Consider the following 12,655-nt stretch of genomic DNA (forward strand, 5'->3'; position numbering starts at 1 on the left):
ATTATCCCAAAAAGTATGAGATTAAATAGTAAATGAGAGAGTTTTTTTTTTTTTTCTGGCAATGACAAACTAGACAACTTGAATCAACAGTTGAGGAAATAAAAGTAATTGTTAAAAATAATAATGAAAGATGACTGTTAGATATAAAATTGTATGTATATATGTCATATATAATATATAATTATGATATATAATATTTGGTAGCATTATATAGCATAGTTAGTAGACCATATGGCAATATTTATTTTTAATATTTTAGGGATACTTCATACTGTTTTCCATAAGATTAAGTTGAATGAATCAGGCAAAATGAAAAGTACTATATCACTCTCTCATACATGTGATCTTAAAAAGTTGATTTCATCTTAACTAAAAGGAGGACAGTGGTTACTAAAGATGTGGAGGAGCAGAGGGAGAGAAAAGGCAAAATTTGGTCAACAGATGCTAAGTTATGGTTACATATGAGAAATAAATTCTGACATTCTGTCATGAGACAGGGTGATTACACATAATACATTCTTCAAAAAAGTATAAAGTATTTTGAATATTTTCACGACCAAGAAGTAATAAATGTTTGATGATATAGATATACTTACCTTGATTGGACCATTGTGCAATATCTATGTGAATTGAAACATTACAAGGCATCCCACAAATATGCACATTTTTTCCAATTAAAAATTGTTAAACATATGTGGTCAATTTTAAGGTACCACCTTTAAGGTTCCATATGTAATGCACAGGGGGCCACAACATCATTCATATAACAAGAAATTATAACCTAAATTTTATTATAAAGTATTATCATTTTTAACCAAACATAGGGATATTTGACCAACTATCCAGCCTGCAATATTCATTTCATCTCATAGGAGACAAAGATGGATGAAACACAGCAGTATTCCTGTCAGTACTGGTAGGATATAGTAAAGTATTAATTACTTTAAAAAATAAAAAAGTCATAGTATGAAAAGATGATTCCTAGATAAAAATAGCTTTCAGTTTTGGTGGACCTTGAAACTCAAATTTAACAGTTTAATTCAGGAAATTGAAAGTCAGCAACCCTGAATTGCTTTTTGCCAGTATGCAATTAACATTCTGAATAAATTGTACCTTGTATCATACCCATTTCTGATTTAGGAGATATTTACATTTGGTGTTGGACATTAGACTTTAGAATATAAATTGAATGAATTAATACTTTGAGATTATTGAGATGGAATGAATATATTTTGCATGAGGGAAGATTAAGTTAGGAAAACTGGGGCAGAAAATTAGGGAGTCAATATTTGTGTCTCTCCAAAATTTATGTATTGAAATCCTAGCTCCCGATTCAATAGCATTTGGTGGTTGGTCCCTTTGGAGGTAACTAGACCTTGAGGGTACAGTCCTCATGAGTTTGATTGCTGCCCTTATCAAAGAAATTCCAGAGAGTTGGCTCATTCTTTTCCCCATGTGAGCATACAACATGAAAGTCAGTAAGCCACAGAAGGGCCCTCACCAGAATCTGACTAAGAGGCACCTTATTCTTTTGTGTCCTCCTCTAAAACTATGATAAGTAAATTTCTGTGATTTGTAAGTCACCCAGTGTATGATCTTTGTTACAGCAGCCCAAACCTTAAACTGCACCATAGTTTTCTAACTATTACTGTGCTTCAGCCATATTGGCTAAACCCTTTTTATGAGGGTATGGCAAACTTATTACTCTAGGATGGTGTTAGCATTGCTGTTTTTCTCTGTTTTTTTTTGTTTGTTTGTTTACAAAAATCATTTCTGAAGCACATACAGCTATTAGAAATTATTTATTTTTTGTATCAAATTTATTTCCTGGTAACTATCTTATCAAATTTTCTTTTTTACTTTATCTTTAATGTTAAATGATATATATCAAACATGACCTGCCATGTTGAGCATCTTTAATAATTTTTAACTGAAGCCATTTACACGTTTCCCTGATCTATAGATTCTTTTAAAAAAGAAAGAAAAAAAAAAGAAAAAAAAACACCATTCAGTAGTAATTGTAATACTTTCTGTGGGAGTATTAAATATTAAAACAACAACTTTAACAAAACCAATAAAGTAACAAAATGTGGCTTTTTACATCAAGTGACATGTTCTAATCTGTACAAAGTTTAGACTTGCTTTCTGATAATAATTATTCTATGTGGTATTCCTTTTAGAAAAACTGAACTTTGTTCAAAAATGACATATTTATTTTTTTCTTTTTCCTTATAATTTTGTCACTCCATAGAGCCTAGAGAGGATTCCTGAGTTCTCAGTCATTTCACTTGAGTCTAATTTCATTATAGTTTATGCCTTTGTCAATTAATATTCTCTTCCAGATCATAAATTCACACAACTTCCCCTCTTTGGAGCAGTTAGACATTTTCAGTATGGAACATTCCACTAAAATGAAGTGACAAATTGCCCTGTGCCACACAAATTTTCAATGTCTGTTTGGTCTGATAATATAGTTCTTAGTAATTTTTTTCCCAAAGTAATGCATGTACACAAAAGACATTATTAATTTTTTGCACTTACAAACTACACATAATTTAAAAGTGATGTCATTGTTTCACAAATACATCTAGATATCAAAATGATGGATTAAATTCTATTTAAAATTTTGCACAGTGGTACAGTATATAATCACATTTTATATTCCTCTGTGTGGGATGTAGTTTTCTAAATCATACTCCATTGTCATGAGCATGTTCATCTTCCATACAGAACACACTGACTGAAAATAAGATCAAGTCTGCACATTTTGGGATATAAATTTTTGAGATTACTGCAGTTGCTACTATATATCTCTCTTGTACCTGAACCTTTAAATCTTGCTCTTTTTTACCACTTTTGTGCTTGCAAGATTTATGCCCTTGTATACTTTGTTTACATTTAGCAGCTAAGGATTATTTTTCCTGTTTTCATGGTTGTTCTTGTAATTTAATTTAAAAGTACAAATGAGGTTTTAAGCATATGTGTAGCATAATGTTTTTTTTTTTAAATTTTGCTACATAATCACTCAGAATGAGAAAAAAAAACTTAAGAGTGTACTTGTGCTCATACACACAAAAAAAAAACAAACAAGCAAACAAACAAACAAACAAAAACTATGTTTCAAAGACCTCAGTGGACCTTAAGATTACACAGGGTACACTCTTTTTTTTCAAAATAGTGTTAGCTTGAAGTTAATTACTTCAACTCTACATAGTATAACATCACTCTTGAAATAACTACACTGAATTTATATAAGAAGTTACATTTTTCAAAATCCAGAGTTCAATAAAAATTCAAGATTGTCTTTTCTTTCATGTTATTTGATGAAAAAAAAAGAAAATATTTTGATTTCCATTCCAATGGTTATTCTCTATTATGAAAACTGGATTTTCAGTGGCAGGAAAAAAAAAACACATGTAAGTCTTTATGAAACAGAACGTTAACTAAGTTCACTATTATAAATGACCTATAGTATATATCTTATATTTCTTAATAAATATGATCTATCTCATTAATGCAGTTGAGAAAATTACAAAGTCCAAGAGGTCTCTCCAAGGCCTCTAGAATCACATGATACATGACATGTGATTTATGAACCATGTGAATATCACATGACATATATCTTTCATTACTTCCAGAAGGAAGCAATGTTTCAAACAGAGGCCAAGAAGAATCTGAAAAAATAGGCCTTGCTGTTTTCCCCACCCACAGATTTATTACCCTTAATTAATACTCCCTTTATCTAATCATACTTTTATATGACTGTCTATTCCTCCTCAAACCTAAGAATGAAAATAGCCTAACATAAAAACAATTGAGTCTTTCTTTTCTTGAGATAAAGACTCAGGACCTTACAACTGGTAGGCAGTCTTTCTACCACTGAGCTACAAGTTAAGTCTTGGGCATCAATACATTTGTACCTAAGAGCTCATGTATATGCCTTGATGACAAAACTGTGAAAATACTTTTGCTAAAATATTTTTTATTCATTTTTTTAGTGAAATGGAAAATTATGAAAAACATTTTTCCCAAAATATAAGTTAAAGGAAATCTTGCCTGGCCTACTGGAGTTACTGGCACACTGGCTTCACTTGTTGCCATCACATGCATGAGTAACCTGGTTCTAGGTTTTTTATTCATTTTTCCAACAACTTCTAACTGGGTATTATATGCTCCTGATCTACTACTGCTATCTTGTCCTACACTTATCACCAGAAGAATTAAAACAACCTTCATCTATCTGAGGTGTAGAGTCTGACAATAAGCACTTAGGAAAATAAGTTAAATGTATGCATTACATACATACATGGTACCAAGTTAATGATAATTACCGAATAGGCAAATGAGGTGATCCTGAAATACTGATGGATTGCTTAGGAAGTCACCTCTAAAGAATAAAAATCCCATACCAGTGTATTTCCCAAACATCCAGTACTAACCACAAAGATTATGTGTCATAAGAAGCAGAACAATGCATTAAAAATTCTCTCTCTCTCTCTCTCTCTCTCTCCTCTCTCACTCTCTCTTAAAAAAAAAAAAAAAAAAAAAAAAAAGAAGCAGAACAATGATTGGGGACAAAGGAATCAAGCCCAGGGCAGCATCAAGAGCTGAGGCTAGTAAGGTTCAGATTAGATGCTTTGTTTTAGTATAAATGTAAAGAGTATACTTTGGAAATTTTACAAGTGGATGAATGAAACTTCCATGACTTTAGTTATATTGTAAAATATCTCTTACATTTCTTTGTGGAGAATATTGAATGAAGGATGGATAAATTTACCAGACAGATGTCAATATAAATATGCCTATGTACTTCATGTAAGAAATGATTGTTAAATTTGCAGTATATTTAAAGAAGAGATAGATTTTCCAGTTGATTACAATGATGTAAATTTTAAAAAGCTGGTCTTACTCCATGATTGAATCCTTCAAAAATGATGGCACACAATAGCCAATGAAAAGTATAGAGGCAGGATTACCAGAATACAATAATGTTTTACTTGTTAAGTTTTTTTTTTTTTTTAAGAGAGAGAGAGAGAGAATTTCTCATTATTTATTTATTTATTTTTTTTTAGTTTTTGGCTGACACAACATCTTTGTTTGTATGTGGAGCTGAGGATCGAACCCGAGCCGCACACATGCCAGGCGAGCACGCTACAGCTTGAGCCACATCCCCAGCCCTACTTATTAAGTTTTAGATGCTTGTTTGGCTGCCCAGGCAGTTGCAAGTAAGAGGAGTGTTCAAGAAAGAGAGATCAGCTAACAAGATAAATTTCAGTCATTTACACAAATCTTAGTCACAAGGGAACATTTTATGAATTATTGGTGTGAACATAAATCAATACAATAAATTTTGCAAAAAAATATGCATGTTCCACTACTCTGTTAATGTCCCTAGTCCCTTCCACCCAAAACAGGCATTGGATGAACGATTTGTGAATGCTTCATGGGTAAGGAACAGAGTGATTGTGTTAGGAAAACAAAGAATAAAATCTAGAACACATAACCAAGTTAGGTAATGGAATACTGTAGATAATTTGCTATAGAGGAATATGAAGGAAATATTGATTCATCAGTTCTAGAAGTTTCATTTTTCAAGGATTATTCCTCTCTATCTAGTATGTCAAAGTATCAAATCTATGAGCCCAACCAAAATCTCAACAGCAGTACACACAATATTATCTAAGCAATTCCAAGGCAAAAAATGAAGTTTTGTCTGGACTCTGAGGCCACATATAATCAGTTGCATCTTTCTGAAGCTGATGAAAGGCTACATAAAACTAGTAACCAAGGGGCTGGAGTTATGGCTCAGTGGTAGAGTGCTCACCTCACATGTGCAAGGGTCTGGGTTTGATCCTCAGCACCACATATAAATAAATAGTTATTGTGTTCAACTACAAAAAATATTTTTTTTATAAAAAACTAGTAATCAAGGCCATTGCTGAAAGAAGAGAGGTATCCCATGCATCTCATGATGATAAAATTACATTCTTAAGTTTGTATACCAAAACAACTTTGACCCATGTATGCAATACATGTTCATAGAAACTATTATCTGAAATAGAAAAAAAACTAGAAAAACCTAACTGATAAAATATTGAACAATGTAGAACTGCATTGTGATATTTTTATATAATATAATACTAAATAACATTAAAATAATGGATGATTTAAATGCATTAGCATGGATGGATATTGTAAATGTCATGTGAAGCAAATATCATGAGGTAACTATTCACATATTTTCAATTTAAAAATATATAATCATTATTGAATTTTGTCTGTAGATATTGGCACATTTGGCAAAATTATAAGTACAGGGGTGATATGTTTACCTTTTTTAAAATAATTGTTCTTATTGGTTACACATGACAATATAATGTATTTTGACAAATCATACATACATGAAGTATAACTTTCCATTTTTATGCTTGTATGTTATGGGGAGTTACACTGGTTTTATGTATGTATATGAACATAGGAAAGTAATGTCTGATTCATCTTATTGTCTTTCCCATTCCCATCCTTCCTAACTTCTCCCCATTTTGTCCAGTGAACTTCACCTCCTTCCTCCCCTCCTTGCTGCCTATTGTGAGTCAGCATCTGCATATCAGAAATAACTTTTGGCCTTTGTTTTGGGGGATTGGTTTATTCCATTCATTTACTTGCAAAGGCCATAATTTTATTATTCTTTATGGCTGATTGTCATGTCCTATGCAACAGTTTATTCATGGCTACAGGAAGTGGTGGATGAGGGAATTAGGAAATAGAAAAACACAAAAGTAGAGGAAAAGCCAGGTCTTGGTTCAGCCTGCATCTGGTGGAGGAATCCTGACCACAAGCAAACATATCACATTTATTATATAGGTTTAAACATCAGAAGATTTACTTTTAGAAAGCTTCTTCAAGAGAAACAAAGCCAAAGGTGAGGGTAAAAGCATTCCAAATAGAACTTATCAGCTTGCATCCATAATTTTCTAACACCAGGAAGCAGACATTTGAGCCCAAGCTTATGAAGCAATAAAGTGATTTAGCTAGCAAGGAATTTCCCTTTGAACAGTGTGTCACTATACAACTGGACACTTTTTGATTGGCGCATTTGAGCCAAGAAATTCTCAAGGGAGTTATGCCTCTGTCTTTGGGCAGTTCAAAGACTCATAATTCATTTCCTGCTGCCAACAGCTGAGTGAAATTCCATTGTCTATAGGTACACCATGTTCTTTATTCATTACTCCACTGAAGGGCATCTGGGTTGGTTCCACAGCTTCACTATGGTAAATTGAGCTGCTATAAAAACATTGATATGGCCGCATCACTATAGTATGCTGCTTTTAAGTCCTTTGGGTTACCATGTTTTGAGTCATTGTTTCTTCTATGAAGACAGAAAAAGATTTAGTAAATATCCACAGGAGTCTTCAATTGAGTTGACCCTTTAATTTTTAGATGAGTGGTTGACACATGATGTTTTGTTATTGTTGTTATTCTTATGATTTTTTTATGCATTGAAAATAAGATATACCAGTAACCTCGGATATGGAGACTATCTTTCTCTAATGCACAGTATCAAAGTGATAAAAATATGTGTTCACAGTAGATATTATTTGAAATAACAAAAAAATAATGAAAACCTAATTGGCAACATATTTAACAATGGATAACTATGTTTTGATATCTAAAATATTACAATATGAAATAACATTAAAATGCTGAAAAAGACTTATATGCATTGGGTTATAGGCTATTGGGGAATTAGGACTTAGCTCAGATGTTTGGTTCATCTCCCTTATGTTCTCTATTGTATCTTAGGCTAATTTGGTCAGGTCTTTTCATGTTTTTAAATAAAACAAGCATTCTAAACTGTTTGTTGCTGTTGTTGTTAATAAACAGAAGAGTTCTAGACCAAATAAAAATAAGGAAGTACAATTAAATGGAATAAATCAAGAAAATAATTTTATTCTCTTCTCTAAGCACACCTGTAGTTTAGTTTTAATAGCATCACCTCTTGAAAATGATTTTTGGATCATTATTTATACACTGTATAAGGAAAATCATCCTTCACTGAAAGGCACTATGTAAGTTATTATGCCTTACAGTGTGGGATTATATAAACAGGTACTGAGATAGGGTATGTGCAAAACTCATTTACTCCCATGTTTACTGAGATTACTCTTTTCAGCAAGGCACTGGAAGCACAATAATTAGGACATGCATTGGCCAGACTTTTATAGAATCTAGTGAATAGAAAACTTAAAATAACTGCAGAACTTAAGTGATTGTGCAAATTTTGATAAGAACCATAAACATACAACTTGGAAATTATAATAAGAAATAATGGTTGAAGTCAAGAAGGCCTAAGAGGGCTTTTTTTTTTTAAGAAGAAATATTTAAGCAGAGACCTTAAGAATTCAGCCATTTTAAAGAGGCAGATAATGAAAATTTTAGACCAAAGAGAGTACATCTGGATTAATCTTAGAAAGTTTTGAATTCAAGCCGTGATGCTAAATAGAAGTATGCCATAGGTGATATGGCCTTAGTGAAGTGGACAAGCAGGAAATAAAAATCTCCCATCACTCTTATAATCACAATTAGGAATATATATTTCATTTCCATTTCATTTTTAAAAAAGGTGCTTTTAAAATATGATTAAACAATATCTGTTTCTGTTTAATTTTTATTTTTTTAGTTGTAGATGGAACATTTACAATACTTTTATTTAATTTATTTATTTATTAATTATTTTGTATGGTGCTGAGGATCACACCCAGTGCCTCACATGTGATCAGCAAGTGCTTTACCACAGAGCTACAGCCCCAGGCTCCTGTTTTGTTTTAAAAACTACTTCTAGCTTCAGTCCATAATATATTGGAGAAGTAATGATCAAAGTGAAAGGCAAGATAAAGAGCCATTGCAAACACTCCAGCTTCAGGAGCAATTTTGTGATAAGTTAAATTCTCTGATAAGGAAGCATTAACTACTAAATGTTGTAGTAATAAATGGTGAAGACAAAATAAATCCAATATCTATGAATTTAATATTCATGTATTTTTAAACATTACATCACAGTACTTATCTGCTGTGAATCTACCTTATCCTAATTTATTCCTTCAGCATGTATTTATTGCCAGAAAATGTTGTCGCTTTTTGGAATACTGAACCAAAAATTTGCTTGAGATTTTTGTTCTTATAACTAAAATTTTAGTGAAAACACAATATAAATAAACAGTGAAGTAAAATGTACGTGTGCCAAATGGTAATAGGTTCTATGGCAAAAAATGAAGCATGGAGCATCTCTTCAGAACATAGAAGCTTTGAAATGTTTGAATAAATGGACATGGAGAACCTCACTGAGAAATTCTCTTATGACCAAAGATGTGAAGAAGATACTGGGAAACCCACATCTATTCCCATATTAAAAAATGATAAAGAGATTACCTTATGTGAAACTGACTAAAGAAGAGTCATAACAGAAGAAAATACATTGATGGAGTTGGACAGTCCATATGGAGTAGGATCTACAAATTGTTGGGAAAGCACTTTTATAATGAATGAATTGAAAATAAATTGGAGATCTTTTCCAAAAAAAGGATGACAGTCTAGTTTGAGTTTTTAAATGATTATAAAAATTATTTTTTAAGAATTTTTAGAATGTGTTGAATGAGCCTTGATATATAATTAGAGACACTTGTTTGTAGGCTATTGAAATAAGGTAGGCTATAAGCAATGGTGGCTAACACCAGGATGTTAGCAGTGGAAGTAGCTCATGATAATCTGACTCAAACTGTACTTTGAAGATAGAGTCAATGGGAAGTGATGATGGATTAGTTTTGTGAGAGAAAAGGATTCCTTATCTTTCACTGAGCAAACTTATTGATTTTATATTCAAAATTAAGTCTTACTATTAAATCATACAAGAATTACAATAAAAAGGTAGCAAAAAATAACCCAGAAATCTGTTCCATCATTTTAAAAAGTAATGTTAATGAAGAAAACAAGATTTTTTGGGGAAAAAATATTAACAGTCTAATCTAAGTCAAATTTATTGACATAAATGCCATGGAGTGGTCAAGTTGTAAGAAAAATAGAAAAGAATTCTGAAAGTCAGGATCTTAGATTTATTTCCTCCACAAAAAATAGCTTATATTTATAAAGTGATAAAGTATGTCAAATGCATTATCTCATTCTTCCACAAAATTGTGCAGTCAACACAGTTTTCATTTACACATTATGAGAATAATCTTGACACACAGAGATTAAATCCATTTGTTATGACAGTACAATATGTGGTAGAGGCACGAATAATTTCAGGCTTAACTGAAAGCAATTATTTTCCTATTGTACCAACAAATATTGCCCAATGAAATCTTAAAGAAGAATGTCCCATCCTAAATTAAGTTAATGACGATATATTTCATTTATTCAAGTGAATTGATTCCAAATGTGAGTTGATTTCAATATCTTCATTTTTTCACAGTGGACATAAAAAAATTTAACAAATATCAAGTAGGATGTTAAAGTACCAATTTTCTCAGATAATGAAATAAATTATTCTCAGATTATTTCCAATGAGTGTACAGAGGAAAAGTATTTTGGCTCATTTCATTTTGTAAAATCTTTGTCCAGAACGTAGTTCTTTCCCCCGCCCCCCCACAGGAATAGTGAGGCAGGTATGCATTCATTTATGTCATAGTACAAGAATAGGTAGTAATAAAACACTGGCATTTTCCAAATTGCCAGTATAAAGAATTGTCAGAAGAATATGCGTATTATCTTCAGATTCTCCAAGGGGTTAACCTTTATGTTATCTGTTAAATATGAATTATGTATTAGCTTCTCATATTTCATATGTAAAACTTTGTGCCTTGGTCCTGTTCCTCAAAATGACCTTGATGTAATCAGAGATAATAGTGTTCTTTACCAAAGACATTAATCAATAACTCTATAATATGAAGCACTATGAATATTTAATAGCTTGAACTTGAATAATTCAAAACTTGTATCAGTAAAAAATAAAGTCAACTGAGATTTCTAGAACCCCGCAATTCCTATACTATTTATTATCCATTTTATTTACTATTCTATTACTATTTAAGAAGAGCATAGAAATGTATTTGTTGATGATGTTATGTAACTTTTTAAGAGCATATTTTTCTTCTTTTTTCCTTCAGGTACTTTTACCTGGAAGCATGGTACTTGTTGGTTTGTTTATATATTTTTTGTGTGTTTGAGTGTGTGTCTACTCTTTCTTTCTTGTATTTATTTATTTATTTTTGTACTGGGGATTGAACCTGTGGTTCTCTGCATGATAGACAAACACTCTACCAGTATATCTCCAGTCACTTCTCTTCTTTAGTCCAACTTTATATTGAGTAGGATTCATAGAAGTTATTACTTGTAGCAATAGCTCATTCATTTACATTGATATTTGATTTCCCTTTTTTTCTTATATCACAATTAATTTGTTCATTATATTAGTGAACATTTGACAGATTCGAGCAAGTAGAGATAATACTGCTATAAATGTTTCACTTTTGGCTTTTGATGAACACATATATGTATTTCTGTTTGGTACATACAGTTGAATGAAAATGTTAGGTCATAGATGTCCACATAAATAATGTCAAATTTCAGTGTTTAATAGCTACTACATTCTACTTCGACAGAAATGCATGAAATATTGTAGGTTGTTTTACATTTAGCAATCTAGTGGGTATATAGTGTTTTCTCTTTAGGATTTCATTTTTCTCATGCTGACTGTAACTTGTTCTTTCATAATTAATTATAAATGTTTCATACATTTATTGACAATTCTTATATTCTTTCTATTTAAGTGACTCATCAAGCATCTTGTCCAGTGCTTCTGAGTTTTTCTGTCATTGCTTATAGATTTGCAGCAATTTATATATTTTTCTTCATATATTATGTTTTATAAATGTTTATCCAAATTGTGGCCTGAATATTTATTCTGTCTCTCTACTAATACACACACACACACACACACACACACACACGCACGCACATCCAACTACTCTCAGATAAATTTAAAATAAGCAATGAAGTAGGAAGATATGTATATATATATATATATATATGTGTGTGTGTGTATATATGTACACTAACATACATTTATATACTGATATTTATAATAGTTATGTGAAAATATGTGTGCATATACATATTTAGATATTTATTAAGGGCAGGGAAGGGCTTTGGGGATGGGAAGGATGGTGGAATGAGAGAGACATTATTACACTATATACATGTATGATTACACTACTGGAGTGATTCTGCACCATGTACAGCCAGAGGAATGAGAAGTTGTGCCCCATTTGTGTACAATGTGTCAAAATTCATTCCACTGTCATGTATAAATAATTACAACAAATTAAAAAATTGTAAAAAATATAAAACCAAATTTATAATAATTTGTACAGAAGACTGACATTTCCAGTATGTGAATGTTTGATTTTTAATGTTTTAATTGGTGCATAATAGTTATAATGACCGTGGGGTTAATTTTGACATAGTCATATATTCATGGAGCATAATTTGTTCCATTTCAGTCTCTAGTGCCTCTTTCCCTTTCTCTTCCCTTCCCGTTTCCCTTTTCTCCACGGAACTTCCTTCTATTTATTTATTGTTTTCGTTTTTTGTTATAAAA

Source organism: Spermophilus citellus, assembly GCF_964194105.1.
Source record: "Spermophilus citellus genome assembly, chromosome: 1".
Lineage (NCBI taxonomy): Eukaryota > Metazoa > Chordata > Mammalia > Rodentia > Sciuridae > Spermophilus > Spermophilus citellus.